Genomic DNA, 16,587 nt, shown 5'->3' with positions numbered 1-16,587 from the left:
AAATATGCCATTGTCTTGGTAGTGAGTTTGTAAAGCCTTTGCATATTTAATTTTGAATTTATTTGGAACTGGCATGAATTTGCTCCAAGTAGGTTTTCATATTCACCTCTTCTTTCAGCTGCTAAGCAAGTCATGAAGGACCCTCAGCTAATTAGCTGATGTCTGCTTTTATTTAAAAAAATGTTTGCAGTTCCTAAAGTTAAGAAATTTCTCAATGAAAGGCGAGGTGGAGTCACCAAAGTAGGTCATTGCAGAAGGGATCACTGAGTCCTGATATTTATAGAGGCATGCTGTAAAGGGCCAGCAGACTGGGAGTAAAAAATCTGCATGAAGGTGGTAGAAAACTGGCTGCCCTTGTCTTTGGCAGGCCAAAAAACAGAATGCTATTTATTTATGAGCTCCTTTGAAGGTTCCCAGTTTTATAATTATACTTTTCTGACTATAGATTACAGTATATATTTATCTTTTTTACATTTAAAATTGATTTTTTTCATTCACAGTGATTTTACTTTTAATGTTGAGAACGTTTTTGAGTTTTAGTACAGCTTATAAACTGTTGCAGGTTCTTAACTAAAGATGAAGTATGTATTTTAAACAATCTGGTTACTGAAGGAATCAATATTTTGATAGGGGCATAACAGAAGATTATCATCAGATTTTATTTTTCTAGCTTTCAATTTTTAAAATGGACCAAAAAGATATGGTATTTTGCTGACTGTTCTCTTAGATGCTGCATTCCCAATTTAAGTAGCCAGGGAATGCCATGTACGACTTGATTCATCTCAATGGATAGACTATTCTGTCATGAGCAATGTCCCAAATTTGCCAAACCTGTATCTGAACAGAACAATGCAAATAAGTGTCTAACAGCAAGATAATAAGGCAGCATTGTGTACATAGTTTCATTATATAGTTTGGGATTAACTATTTGAATAAAAAAGGAGATTCTTCTACCACATGTCTTCTTAAGATATCTTTATAGATGCCCAATTAAGCAAATTATTATCTCCACAAAGAGTCAGCAGAGTCAGTTGAGGGGGATAAGGCATCTTATGAGGATGCCTGCCACAGTGCCCCCCATGGGAAGTGTGCCAGGCATAGTTCCCAGAGATGGGGTCACAGGGCAGTGCCTCCATGGGAAGTGTGCCAGGCTTAACTCCCAGAGATGGAACTCCCAGAGATGGGGTCACAGGGCAGTGCCTCCATGGGAAATGTACCAGCCATAGCTCCCAGAGATGCGGTCACAGGGCAGGCACAAAACCGTTTAGAGGGTTAATGTTTCTCAACTTGTCAGTGAATGTCTGATGATTTGAAAACATGAAATGGAAATCATTGTTGGGGATGTGAAAGTCTGGTCTATCTTGTTTTTCTTGCTACCTTTATGACCCTCATTAGGACAATCATTTTAGAAAATGATGCTAATAAAGGTCACATTTGTGATAGGCAGAGGTACTGTTAGGGTTGCAGTTAGGGTTAGCATACATGAGTAAGATGGTGCCAGGGATGAAGATCCCTGCCCACCTTACTCATGTATGCTCACCTTAACTATAACTCTAACTCTAACCCTAACCCTATTACATTACTAAGAAAACCTTTTCCTAACTGTACCACTACTGTGATTACACTTGTTTTCAGTTTTGAAGCTGTGGTTTACTGATGCAGGGCTTTTGTACTGTGACAGAAGTACTCAGTGTTTTGTAATTCACTATTAATTATTATTTATTTATTGACATTTGGTGACTGGGGAAGTCCGACTGGGCCAGAAACCCATTTTCATCAGAGGTCCAGGGAGAAACACTCCAGAAATTAACAAAGTATGATCATAAAGTACAATAATGAAGTAAATAACTTCTTTAAAAGAAAGAACAGTGAAAACATAAATGGTGTAGCCACATATTAGTAGTACAACTTACATATAATCAAAATCAAGGTTTCCATGGTTTGCATATAAGAGATGTCACATTTGTGAGCATTTTGTAGAGATCAAGGTCAATCCAATCAGACTTATTAAAATTAGCACCCACCTACCACCTGCAAATAATAAATAAATCATAAATAAATGTCAGTAGTGCAAGGACATGTCAAAAAGCAAATCCAGAAAGTAAATGTTAATGAATTATGTAAAACTCAAATTATATAGCTACAACCCACTGGCTCATAACTTCGGTTGCCCCATGTGGGAATCTTAGCTCCTGTGTGAGGGGAAGAAATCCTAAAAGATCTGTTGAGAGTTAATTTTGGGATGATGTTGTAAACAGACATATTTGTATGTGCTGGAAAGCTTTTTTTCATAGACATAGACCTTGTCCTGTTCATAGATCTCAGTTGTCCAGATTTTTGCCTCATATTTTTTTGTTCTTTCTCAAAAAAATGTGATTTTTCTGGTAAATCACTGAGGATTGAAGTCACATATAATGATAGACATTTGAGTTTCAAGGTTCATATTTTTCAGGAAATGCCAGTAAATGCAAAACCTGTTATTCTAAGAACTTTCTAATTCTATAAAAGCAATATTTAAAGTCTGTCCCTATTTTTGGGCTTTTGTTCCCCCATTACTTCTGGTTCTGTCCAGATTTCTTGCATTAATAGGTCAAGAGATAAGGTCCTGTTGAATCTGTCACATTATTTTATTTTTTGTGACTTGCCTTTAAAAAGACACATCTGTCAAAAAGAATACTCCAGTTTCTCTGTGTGCATGTGTGTGTGTGTGTGTGTGTGTGTGTGTGTGTGTGTGTGTGTGTGTGTGTGTGTGTGTGTGTGTGTATGTGTGTGTGTGTGTGTATATATGTGTGTGTGTGTGTGTGTGTGTGTGTGTGTGTGTGTGTATATATGTGTGTGTGTGTATATATATGTGTGTGTGTGTGTGTGTGTGTGTGTGTGTGTGTGTGTGTGTGTGTGTGTGTGTGTGTGTGTTTGTTTAAGACAGAGTGTATATCAAAGACTCCTATTATATTTACTGTTTGTGTCTGTGGAAATTTACTTATAAACTGAACATAGGAAATGTGATCTCTGTCATCTCCATGATACAGAGAAAATAGGGTAAATGCCTTTACCTATTAAAGGCTGAGCAAATAATGGATTGTTTTTACTTTGCTGGATTTTTTCATGTAGTACAATATAAATGATCATTTTACATTGCCACTGTATAGACTAAATTAATTAGTTTCTACTGAGGGAAACAAAAAAACATAATTTTAATCATGAAACCCATGTACCACAGTCTACAGCCAGATTATGTGCAAGCCTCCATTTCTGTGAGAACACCCAGCCAACTGGGTCTATCTTCCTCTCCCTCTCCCCAGGATGGGTGAGCTGGAATATACCACCCAGTCTTACACTCCCATGTCTGGCTTTTACACCACCCAAGCTGATAACTGAACTAGAGTTGTCTGAGGCATAGGGCTTTATCCCTCTACATCAGACAGCCGGTCTGTTAGGTGCCAAAAGCAATTCAACATGCAGATGCTTCCTACACTTGTCTTTTGCACTCAAAAGTTCTCCATGCACCACTCACTTAAATACTATATTCCATCTTAACAGCCTTCTTAATAACCAGTATCACCTCATCTCTTTTACACTGTAATCCTTACTACCTTTTTCCCAAAAGTAAGACTGTGCCTGGCATTCCCCTTTGTCTTTCTTCTTCATTGTTTTCCATCAGAATTCTTCTAGTCACATATTTCCCTGTATTCACCAAAACACTTTTCATATTTTTCCTCCAAATCATCACCCCAAGCATCACCTACTGAACCATCTTAAGGAATCTTCCTCTCACACCTCACTTTCCTTCTCTCCTCAGCATCTCTTTCCTGGCAAAAGAAGTTCTCAGACTGGATTGATGATTTAGCCTATTCCAGCAGGCTTCCTTCACACACACACTTAGCCATCTTTACTATTTGCATTTTTCTTCCTTAAAACCCATCTTAATTGCTGACCCCCTCCCCCATTTTACAATGTTCATTAGCAGCTGGGGCCACAGCTACCTTGTTGTACATATTTTCCTGTAACTTAAAGTACATTCTTTCTAATAATTCCTGTATTTATTTTCTTTTATTTGGGGCTCATTTTTTTGAATTGTGCTTTTACTTTCTGTATTTATATAATTTTGTAATGTACTCTAGAGTTATGTTTGAAAATTGTCTACCTTGAGCAATCAGCATACAAAGATGGCATATAATTAAATATTTTATCCCAGCCTTGGTCATCCTAAAGGTGGGTGGAATAAAAACATACAGCTAGCAGAAAGTATACCTGTAAAACATACTCACAGCTTGGTTATTTAATTCAAAAATGGGTTCTGTTGAATTTGAGGATTGCAACTGCAAAAACCTGAGAACTATAGGAATTAAGAACAATTGGAGGAAAACATATATGAAGTCCAAAATTGCTGTAAACTTGAAGGATCCCTGTTGAAACATCGGTACTCAAAATGCTGAGTGCCAAAAAGCTAACAAAAAAAGACTGAAAACACAATATCGCTCTTTTCCATTTAAACTTCTTTTTGTAGGTGCTGAAACACAGGTGCTCAGTAGGAAGGTAGCTGGAATAAAGAAGCTGAACCACGACAAAGTAAAATCTTTTTTAATACAAAATGGTGAGCGCTTTGGCAGTGATGCATATGTCTTGAAAGACACAGAACAGTTTTTAGTGGACCTTTATGGGGCAGTGTGCAAATGGGAACAGCAGATATGGGGATGCTGGCCACCAGAGATAGTGTCTTTATTTTACAAGTATACCCAAATGACAGGGGATAAGCATGATAGACTCTCTGTATGTTACTAGAATTGGTACTAGAGCACAACATATTTATGTTCAATGGCATATGGTATAAGCAAGTTGTGCCAACACATATGCAAATACGATATTGTGTTCATTCAAACAGCAACAGCACTTAAATACTTTAATTCATTACTAAAACAACCAGCCCTACCACTCAAAGTTAACTCAGCTCTCAGCAAACAATTACTTACTATGGTTACGTTTTGCCCTTAGTTAATTGCAGAAGTCAGAAAAACTCTTTTTAAAAACCACATGCACAAAATGTAAAGACAAGAACATGTGGATAAATATAAATAAAATACATAAAAAGTCAATGAATAAATACATATACTTATGCCTATTTAGTAACTACTTATGTGCATAGATATAAGCATAAAAATATATATAAAAAAAAAATATATATATATAAAAATATAAGCAGTACACACTCAACAACGTAATACATATATTCTGCCTAATAAATTCACATGTTGTCCATCTAGTAAATACATATGCTTTAATACATACATCTCAACAAATGCTTGCCTTTAATGATATCTATGCTAGAAGAAGCTCACGAAATACTGTCATATTGACCCAATGCCCTACATGTGTTTATGTAGTTTTCTCTTGTTAAAATAGTATTATTATTTTTTATTTTATTTTAACCTTCTAGATTTTAGCACTGGCTTCAATGGAACACTATCATTCAAACCAAAACCTCTATGTGCTCCTAAATGCAAAATCCGTTTTACTTCCATATTTTCAGTAGTATTGACTATGTCCCCCATCCTATTGCTGACATTCTGAATGTGCAAAACCCGAAACAAAAATATATGGTCATCCCCCAAAGCACTATACAGTTGCCCTTTTCTAGTGCAGTAAAGGTGATCCCTTATCCGTTCCCTAAGGTGACTGTTAGTTTTGCCAACATAGAAATGGAAACATGTTGTGCAGTGAGCTACATACACTACATTCTTAGTATTGCAATCAGCAGAATTCCTTAGCTCCCATAGACGCCCTGTTTCAGGGTGCTTAAAAAACCTTGATTCTTCTATATAAATGCACTGTGTACATTTTCCACATTTATGGGTACCATTCACTGTGCTATCCATAAGAGCAGGTGTCCTTGGATAGCAAAGCTGCTGTTTCAGATTTTTCTTATTTTTAAATGCAAAATGTGGTTGTCCACCCACTATGTTGGTAGTATCCTCATCTACTAACACTATATGGCAATTTTGTCGTATGATGATTTCAAACCTTTTCACATCTCTTGTATATGGTAAAACCATCGGAATGTATGGTAATACACTATTCCTGATACCTACCCTGTCACTACCTGCTCTATCAGAGTAGTAGGGCTTAGCTTTACCTTTCCTTTCTTTGTGTACATTATGGTACACCTTATCAATTTCATGTTCACTATACCCCCTATTAATGAAACCTGTTCTTAGCTTAGTTACTTCATTTCTATACACTTCCACTTGACAACATAGGTGAGATGCTCTCATTGCCTGACCTTTGATTATGTTAGGAAAATCTTAGGGTTATGCATACTGTTTCTGTGTAGAAAAGATGGTCTGTAACATTGTTTCCTATGTACTTTCATAGACCATTGGTCATTTTCTCTGTATATGGTAACGTCCAGGAAGTCTAAATTCATCTCAGAACAGTTCATCGTAAACTTTAAAAAGTCACTAGTAGTATTTAGGTATGCATACAGGGATTTAAGTTGTTCACCATCACCTTTCCAAAAAATAAAAAGATAATCTATGAAACGCCTATAAAAGGCTTTTTGGGGATTACCTAACAGGTGTTCAAATTCCCAGTTAACCATAACCAGGTTTGCATATGTGTTGGCACAACTTGTGCCCCTGGCAACCCCTGACAACTGCTTATACCATATGCCATTGAACATAAATATGTTGTGCTCTAGTACCAATTCTAGTAACATACAGAGAAAGTCTATCTTAGTATTAAAGAACTTTCTTTGCCTTGTCAACACTGATTAAACCATGCTTATCCCCTGGTCATTGGGTATACTTGTAAATAAAGACACTACATCTAGTGTGGCTAGCATCCCCATATCTGCTGTTCCCATTTGCACACTGCCCCATAAAGGTCCACTAAAAACTGTTCTGTGTCTTTCAAGACATATGCATCACTGCCCCATAAAGGTCCACTAAAAACTGTTCTGTGTCTTTCAAGACATATGCATATTCATTGAGTGCTGTCTTCAATTCCTTTTCCAGGTATATAGAGATGGGTTCTGTTAGCCATCCTGCCCCTGCTACTACAGGTCTAAATTTCGTGTTATATGGGTCTTTGTGTATCTTGGGGAGGTCATGTATTTGAGGTATGAGTGGATTTTCAACAGTGAAATAATTAAAAAGATCTTTACTTAATAATTCCATACTTCTTTTTGTAGGTAAGAAAGCCCCCTTCCATCCCTCACCCCCCCAAACTCATATATATCAACTCAGAGATTGCCATATCTTGGAGAAAAGGGATATACCAAGTCAGAGATTGCTATACCTTGGAGAAAAGGGATATACCAACTCAGACATTGCCATACCTTGGAGAAAAGGGATATACCAACTCAGACATTGCCATACCTTGGAGAAAAGGGAATATTCGAAGAAATGACATCTCAGGCTTAGAATATGTAAGTCTGTTCTTTTGTACATTTACTCTCTGTATTTCAGCACTCAGCCTAGCAGGTCCTGACATTACAGATGGTTACCAAATTTGAATATGCCCTTTATTTTTGAGATAATACCCATCTTGGAGCTAATAAATATAAGTATCAGAGATGTGGGAGGGGGTGAAGTCTGCAAACTAAGAATTACAGGAGGACCTGTCACCTACAAGAAACACTTTAAATGATGATTTTTAAAGTTTGTTGTTACTTGGATCAGATTAGATTTACGTTGTCATAGTTTCACGTTGCGTATTATTGAGTCTTGAACTTCAGATAGGGTGCCATTAAAAAATAAATTTATGTTGATTAGATCATTATAATAAAAAAACAAACAAAAAATATTATATCTATTCCAAGATGTAAGATGACACCACTCTATATACAACAGCAAAATATATACAGCTAAAGAATGAAAAATAGAACAGTAGCAGACTATATTCCATTCACTTAAATTAGGGGAAAAGTATTATGAGAACTACAAAACCTAAAATATACAACAGTGTCTCATTCTAAAAATTGTTCACCTACACAAAGCATAAAAGTCATGAAAATAATATCAATAAATACAAATGACAAGAACATCTTTTTCAAAACACAGACATAAAATCAACTAACAACACAACCAGTGCCAACATCTATGCAACAGCACTGCAACTAAATCACACAGTTAAACAGAACATCCCCACAATCACACACAAAAGCACTACTAGGTAAAAACTCAAGAAAGAAAATGGGCTGGATTGCAAGAAAATCAGTAGGAAAACTAAAATTATGAAGAAGGTGGGAGTTATGATTGTGTTGGCTTCAGAATGGTTTACACTTAGTGTAGGCATTAATGAATCCACCCATCTAAACTACATGACTAAATACAATGATGAAAATATAAAAGAAATGAAATGGTAAAACAGGAACGCAAACATGATGAAATGCAAAAGAAAAAAAAATAAGAATGAACTTAAAATGTAAAAAAAAAAATAAAATAAAATAACAGAAATAAATATACCAAACACTGGTTTCATCTGAAGTTTCAAAAATCATATCTGAGATCTTTGAAATATCAACACTGAAAGTGCATAAATAGACATGTTTGAGACAGCAGTATATCCTAGACTCCAAAACACAGTAATCTCAGACTTAGTGCGTATAAATAGTAGATATGTGGAGGGAATAACCCCAGCATCAGGAAAAAGTAATCCCATGTATACAATGTTCACTGCATTTCTAATGGCCATCAAAGTTTTCTGCAGTTACAACAGTCAGTACTTAATTTCTTTTCAGATACTCAGAGTAATGGATGTGCGGATGAGCGGCCACGGTGGTGCAGGTTAGCATTGTCACCTCACAGCAAGAGGTTCTCCAGTTCAATCCTTGGCTGGGGTGCCTTCTGTGCGGAGTCTGCATGTCCTCGCTTTGGTTGTGTGGGTTCCCTCTGGGTGCTCCATTTTCCTCCCACATCCCAAAAGACATGCTGTAGGTGGATTGGATACTCTAAATTGGCCCTAGGAATGAGTGTGTGCAAGTGTGCCTTCTGTGAAAAGTTGGGTGCTGGGCTGGTAACTGACACTGTAAAACTCCACTGCCAATCATGAGCAGCCAGTTGATCCACTGTGGCGACCCCTAACCGGGAAAAAGCCAGAAGAAGAAGAGTAATGGATGTGTGGATAAATAGCCCAAAACTGCAATCTAAAATGCATATGGGCATTTTTTTTTTAATTTATTTTTATTTTATACATTTGTTAACTGATTAACCCCACTTTACACAAGCATCCCTTTTCTGGGGTGGCTGAGGAATACTACCTGATTAAGTGACTTGCTTGGAGTCACCCAGTAGACAAGTGAAACTGGAAGGAATCAAACCCTGTACCTCTGACTACAAGAAGCAGCTCAGCAGTTTGGAGCCTTGACACTCTTGTACTATTTTATTGAATCATCAATGCAAATTACCATGAAGATTCAATATATCAGACCCAAAGCATCAGAATTTTGTTTAAAAAAAGCCATAAACAAACACAAAACAAGCATTTGGCAGAGGGAAGTTTGCATACCCTGGCCCTTTGCCAGTGCCACCTGATTTGGTAAGCCACAATCAGTGCTGTTTAGTAGCAATGTAAGTGAAAGATATGAACTCTGCATCCCTCTTAATTTATACTACTGCCCTCCAACATAATGTGCTGTCAGTGTAAGTTTTTTTATGTGAAACACATTGGTGTACAGCATTCTGACAAACTGCAGTACTCCTTATGCATATATACAGTATGTGTATGTATATGAATGTGTGTATAAATATATATATATATATATATATATATATATATATATATATATATATATATGTGTGTGTGTGTGTGTGTGTGTGTGTGTGTGTGTGTGTATATATATATATATATATATATATATATATATATGTCTTCTTCTTTCGACTTTTCACAGTTAGGGGTTGCCACAGCAGAACTCCGGTCCGCTAATGATTGGCAGTAGATTTTTACGGTGCCAAGGTGCCAGCTCGACACCCAACCTTCAATGAAGGCATGCCCATTCACGCATGTCTTTCGAACACCACTCGACTGTGGGGAGGACATGCAGACTCCACACAGAAGGCGCTACAGCCGAGAATCGAATGGGAGAACCTCTTGCTGTGAGGCGACAATGCTACCGCTGCACCACCGTGGCTCTGTTTATATATATATATATATATATATATATATATATATATATATATATACATATATATATATATGTGTGTGTGTGTGTGTGTGTGTATACATATATACAAAAATAAAACAGAATGCGGTGCAGACAAATGGTTCCATCAAATGATAAAAGCTAATGCACTGAAAAATATAGTAGAACCAAACCATAGCCAGCAACCAAAAAACGAAACTTTTAATGGTGAGCCCTTTCACAACAAGTTTTGCCGCTTCATCAGACAATACAAAATCTCTGTACTTTGGTATTTAAAATATATTGCAACCAATAAAAACTCATATGTAATTAAAAATCAATAAAAGCATTAATAAGACAATGGAAGCATTATCATTGGTGGAAATGGATAATTAGGATAAGAGCTACAATGGGGAAGGGGCTCAATGATAAGGCTTTCATAAAGCCACTTTTGCAGGCAAGGAACTTAGTAAGATGACAATTTGTATCTATGGTTTTAAATTTTAAGTGTCTTCTTAATGCTTTTAATTGATTGTTAATTACACAAGCGTTTTTATTGGTTGCAATATATTTTACATACCAAAGTAAAAAGATGTTGTGTTGTATGATGAAGCGGCAAAACTTGTCGTGAAAGCGCTCACCATTAAATGTTTCTTTTTTCTGGATACTGGCTGTGATTTGATTCTACTATATTTTTCAGTGTGTAAATATATATATATATATATATATATATATATATATATATACATATATACGGATCCCTATCAGATGATAGAAACTTCATTTGACTGAATCCCATTTGATTGAGACCATAAGACTGAAATTTCGAAATACTGAAAAATCACTTGACTGAAACCCATAATACTGAAATCTTTCAATGCTAAATTTCAACATACTGAATTGTAAAGTGGACAATATAAAACCAGAATAGGTGGGGGCTATGCCCCCCACACCACCCAGTGTGGAGGGCTGTGCCCCCACACCCCCTAACTACATATATTAACTTCCAGGATAGTTGTATATTGTGCCTTCTGTATGAAGTGTCCCTGTTTCTATATTGGGAAAACCAAGGGGAAACTGAGAAATCATATATATGAACATCTACGGGACATAAGGAATAAGAAGGACAGAAATGCATTGTCTAAACATTGTATGGCATTAAATGACCACTCCTTTATATTTGTTGTCTTAGAAGTTATTGAGCCTGATATAAAAGGTGATCCGTGGGCATTATATTTAGAAAAACAAGAAGCAATGTGGCAACTTAAAACTAACACCACACAGTGGCCTCGCTTAGATGATTCATTCTACCATTCATGCTTCTTAAAACTAAAAGCTATGGAAAGATAAAATGATGGTGAATTGTATGTTATAAATGTTTAAATGCTTGTAATTTTATATATTTGCATAATTTTGCATGGGTTGTCCATGGTTAATTGGTATTTGAATGGTTAAAACACTTTTATACATATAATTATATAGATTTATATTTTAATTAGTGTGGATAGTCATTTTAAATATTTTAATTTTTAATACATGTTTAGTACTTGCATATATATTTTGTATTATAGGAAGCCGGTTGGTCAATTTGTGTAGTTGGGGGGGGGGGGCATGTTTATCAGTGTTCATGTATTTAAAACAAAGACTGAGCAGTAAAAGGATGTTCTGAAAAAGTCTCTGATTTGACAGAGATGAAAGCGCTTAACAAATTGTGTTTTAAATTGTGGGTTTTTTTGGTGTTTTAAACGAGATTGTTTTTTGGGATAAAACAGCTGTTTCATACATTGTGACTCTCCTGCTCTGCTGTGCCTTACTCCAGTATCTGTTTTTTCTGTTTCTGCATTTGTTTGTTTATAAATTGTACACCTAACATAGTATAGGAGAAGAAACCAGATGCTCTAATCTCAAGTGCAACTAACCTCTGCTGCCACAAGTTACTGGTGCCACTTTCCTTACTCTGTCTGTCTGTCTGTCTGTCTCTCCTTGGTTGTGCTGAAAGACAAATGGGATATGCAGCCCATTATAAGGTTGCCACCCGTCCCATTGTCAGCGGGACACTCACGGGCTGAGGCCTCTCATCCCGCTTCCCGCAGTCACCGAGTGTGGGACTTTAAAAGTCCCGTTTTCCCCTTTTCGCGATCGCAAATTCAATTGCCAAGGGAAAACTGAAAATACTTCCTGTTTTTCCACGGCAATGTGGCTACGTCACCATCCGGACCTGCAGTTAGAGGGATTACCGGGTGGTAATGCAGCACAGTAATTGGCTGCAGGGATTGGAGGGGGTGGGAACTTGCTCAGAAGAGCTCCATAAAGGTTGCAGCTGTAGAGCACTAAGCTCTACAGCAGCTGCGAAGATCTGATTCTATTTCTCCAGCCAGACCAGCCAGGAAAGAAGACAGCCAAGAAGCCAGCCAGCCAGCCAGCCAAGAAGCCAGCCAGCCAGCCAGCCAGCCAGCCAAGAAGCCAGCCAAGAAGCCAGCCAGCCAGGAAAGAAGCCAGCCAGGAAAGAAGCCAGCCAAGAAACCAGCCAGCCAGGAAAGAAGCCAGCAAGGGAGCCTGCCAGCCAGCCCAGCCACTACTTGAACAACCAATTAGCCATTCCAGCAGGAAGGAAGCAAGCTAGCCCAGCAATAACTGTGATAGTGGTAAGTAGATACTTGCATTTTGTGGCTTTATTTATTTAAAATAGGAATAGTGTGCTTTATTTAAGTTTTTAATGTTTAGAGGTAGATAGGGATGTAGTATGCAGTATTTAAATCTGTGCAGTGGTTATTTTGAGACTTTTGAGTACTAGTTTAAAATGGGAATATATTGTGGTTTAATTTTTTTAATGTTTAGAGGTAGATGGTGGGTGCAGTACGCAGTATTTAAATCTGTGCAGTGGTTATTTTGATATTTTTGAGTAGTAGTTTTTAAAGATATAAAACCTGAATGTATATGTAATTGTTATTATTCTTGGGGGTATGATTTGGAAGCATTACTTTTAAAAGGCTGAACTGTTTATAGAAGTTGTTTGTTTCTGTTGGGGGGCAGTGAAATATAAATTTAGTGTGATGCAGTTCTATTGTAGCTTTTTCTGGGTATTGTCTGTTTGCAGATAGAAAATGTTCGAGCATAGTTTGCACCTTTTTGTATGGAAATGTGCGCAATTTAATGCTGTTTTCAGGAAGTTACTATATACTGTTTAGGTAATTTTTACTGTTTGTTCCTACAAGTCCATGTGTATATGGTATAAGTCTACCTTTTGAGGGGGAATGTTAACAGTTAATGTAATTCATTTATTATTCTAGTAGATACATGTTGCCAATTTGCCGAAGCTGTTTCAAGATTGTTTTCATTTATACTTATAAATGTGTGCATTTAACTTATTATGCATTTTTAATAAGGTTAAAATGTACTGCTTTGCTTGTAATGTGAATATGGGTGTGTTGCTTTTACTTGGGCCTGTTTATTGATTTGCTGTGCTGGATAAATTACTCTTAATTGCTATGTTTTGAGGTAAAAGGAGCCCATGGAGTCTGCTGTACATTGTAGTTTATATTACTTCTCTTGCAAGAAGTATTTTTAAAAGTTAAAATGTTTATGGACTTTCCCGTTTAATTTTTTTTTTGTGGATGGATGCTCAGAAGTTAATGCAATGTATTTGAGATTGTGCTAAACCATGTCGTTGTTACAGGGTAGTTTGGGTTTATAAGTAGCAAAGTTTGTATTTGGTGTTTTAGTGATGTCTTCAACATACTTATGTACTGTTTTCATTATAATCCGATTACAACCAGTGCTGCTGTTGGGCATGTTCTTTAATAGATCATTGCGCTGTGTAAATTAGTGCCATACATTTCTTTTAACTGCTGTGGTCAAAAGCTAAATCAGGTCTATGGCATCCACATGTGGTTACCTTTTTTTGTCTTGAGGGGTGGGGTGAGGTGGGCATGTTCAGTGGTAAAAATAATGCATTTCATTTTCTACAAGCTGTATTAATGTTAGTTTTCAATGGCCAAAATGCCCCCTACATTACCTCCTTTACTATTTGACCTTTTTCAAACTGTTTGTAAACTCTTTTGCTCCATTCCTCGGTTCTTTCGCATGCCAATGTTTTTCAGGCCAGTTCTTTCACATGACAATGTTTTTCGAGCCAGTTCTATCGCATGCCAATGTTTCTCAAGCCAGTTCTTTTGTGTGCCAATGTTTTTCGAGCCAGTTCTTTCACATGCCAATGTTTTTCAAGCCAGTTCTTTCGCATGCCAATGTATTTCAAGCCAGTTCTTTCACATGCCAATGTTTTTCGAGCCAGTTCTTTCGCATGCCAATGTTTTTCAAGCCAGTTCTTTCGCGTGCCAATGCTTTTTGAGCCAGTTCTTTCGCATGCCAATGTTTTTCAAGCCAGTTCTTTCGCGTGCCAATGCTTTTCGAGCCAGTTCTTTTGTGTGCCAATGTTTTTCAAGCCAGTTCTTTCACATGCCAATGTTTTTCGAGCCAGCTCTTTTGTGTGCCAATGTTTTTCAAGCCAGTTCTTTCACATGCCAATGTTTTTCGCGACAGTTCTTCGTGTGCCAATGTTTTTCAAGCCAGTTCTTTCACATGCCAATGTATTTCAAGCCAGTTCTTTCACATGCCAATGTTTTTCGAGCCAGTTCTTTCGCATGCCAATGTTTTTCAAGCCAGTTCTTTCACATGCCAATGCTTTTCGAGCCAGTTCTTTTGTGTGCCAATGTTTTTCAAGCCAGTTCTTTCACATGCCAATGTTTTTCGAGCCAGCTCTTTTGTGTGCCAATGTTTTTCAAGCCAGTTCTTTCACATGCCAATGTTTTTCGAGCCAGCTCTTTCACGTGCCAATGTTTTTCAAGCCAGTTCTTTCACATGCCAATGTTTTTTGAGCCAGCTCTTTCACGTGTCAATGTTTTTCAAGCCAGTTCTTTCACATGCCAATGTTTTTCAAGCCAGATCTTTCACATGCCAATGTTTTTCAAGCCAGTTCTTTCGCATGCCAATGGTTTTCAAGCCAGTTCTTTCGCATGCCAATGTTTTTCGAGTCAGTTTTTTCGCATGCCAATGTTTTTCGAGGCAGTTCTTTTGCATGCCAATGTTTTTCAAGCCAGTTCTTTTGCATGCCAATGTTTTTCGAGCCAGTTCTTTCATGTGCCAATGTTTTTCGAGCCAGTTCTTTCGTGTGCCAATGTTTTTTGAGCCAGTTTTTTGTGTGCCAATATTTTTTAAGCCAGTTCATTTGTGCTGTGCAGCAGTATGTTACTGCACCCTACTAACACAGTGTTGGTAAATATGTTCCATATCAGGTAAGTACAGATTCAAGCATGAAGAGAGCAGCAGTTTCATCACAGTCAACCAGCAGCAAGAGAATGTGCAAGTGGCAGGACGTTTGGAAAACAGAATTTTACTGGATCGAGAGATGCACTGATGTCAAAGCATTCTGCAGATACTGCAAGAGAGAATTTCTAGTGACCCACAGTGGAAGAAATGATGTTGCACGACATGAGGCAACTGAACAACATAAGACTGCCATTTTTCAAGCTAAATCCACTCACCTGATGACAAAGTGGGCAAGGAACGCAAACCTTGAGGGACCATAACTTAGGATCATTGCAGCAGAAGCCTCTGAGGCTTTCCATGCTGTTAAGCACAATATTTTGTATAACAGCTTGGACTGTGCAGTAAAGTTGGCCAGCCAGTTGTACAGTGACTCAGACACTGCAAATAAACTATCTTGTGGCAGAACCAAGGCTGAAGCCATAGTTGAAAATGTTTTGGGACCACACTCATTGGAATGCCTCCTGCATGACCTTCAAAAACCAGGTACTTCATTTGCAATTTCATCCGATGCTTCCAACAAGGGGAACATAAAATTATTTCCCCTTGTTGTGAGGTATTTTTCTAAAGAAGAAGGGGTGGTGAATGGCCTTTTGGACTTCTATGAAGACCCTGATGAATCGGCACAGGCTATTTCACAGCAAATTTCCAACATTATGGAAAGGCATTTCTTGCCCTGGAACCATATTTCAGCTTATGGGGCTGATAATGCCAGTGTGAACTATGGGAAGAAATCTGGTGTATATACCAGATTAAAAGAAAAGTGCCCATCACTCCAGAAGGCTAACTGTGTTGCCCATATCATTCACAATGCAGCCAAAAAATCTGCAGCACAACTACCATATGACATGGAAGCATTTGTAATGAGACTTTTCAGCCACTTCTCAAGTTTGGCCACAAGGACCAGAGACTTGAAAGACTTCTTTGAGTTTTGTGGCATGGAATTTGAGAGTCTGTTAAGACATGTGCCAGCAAGGTGGCTGTCACTACTCCCAGCCATTGAAAGAGTAGTGAAAAATCTCCCAGTGCTCCAGTCCTATTTTCTCTCTCAGGGAGAAGAGGAGACCCCCCCTGCAGATATGGCAGTACTTTTCAGCTAATGAACATGGTGAGAATGAATTGGCTACGCTGCACCAGTACTATTT

The sequence above is a fragment of the Protopterus annectens genome, chromosome 8.part0 (genome assembly GCF_019279795.1).
Source record: "Protopterus annectens isolate FY-2018-M chromosome 8.part0, PAN1.0, whole genome shotgun sequence".
In the NCBI taxonomy this organism is placed as follows: domain Eukaryota; kingdom Metazoa; phylum Chordata; order Ceratodontiformes; family Protopteridae; genus Protopterus; species Protopterus annectens.
This window is presented reverse-complemented; position numbering follows the sequence as displayed.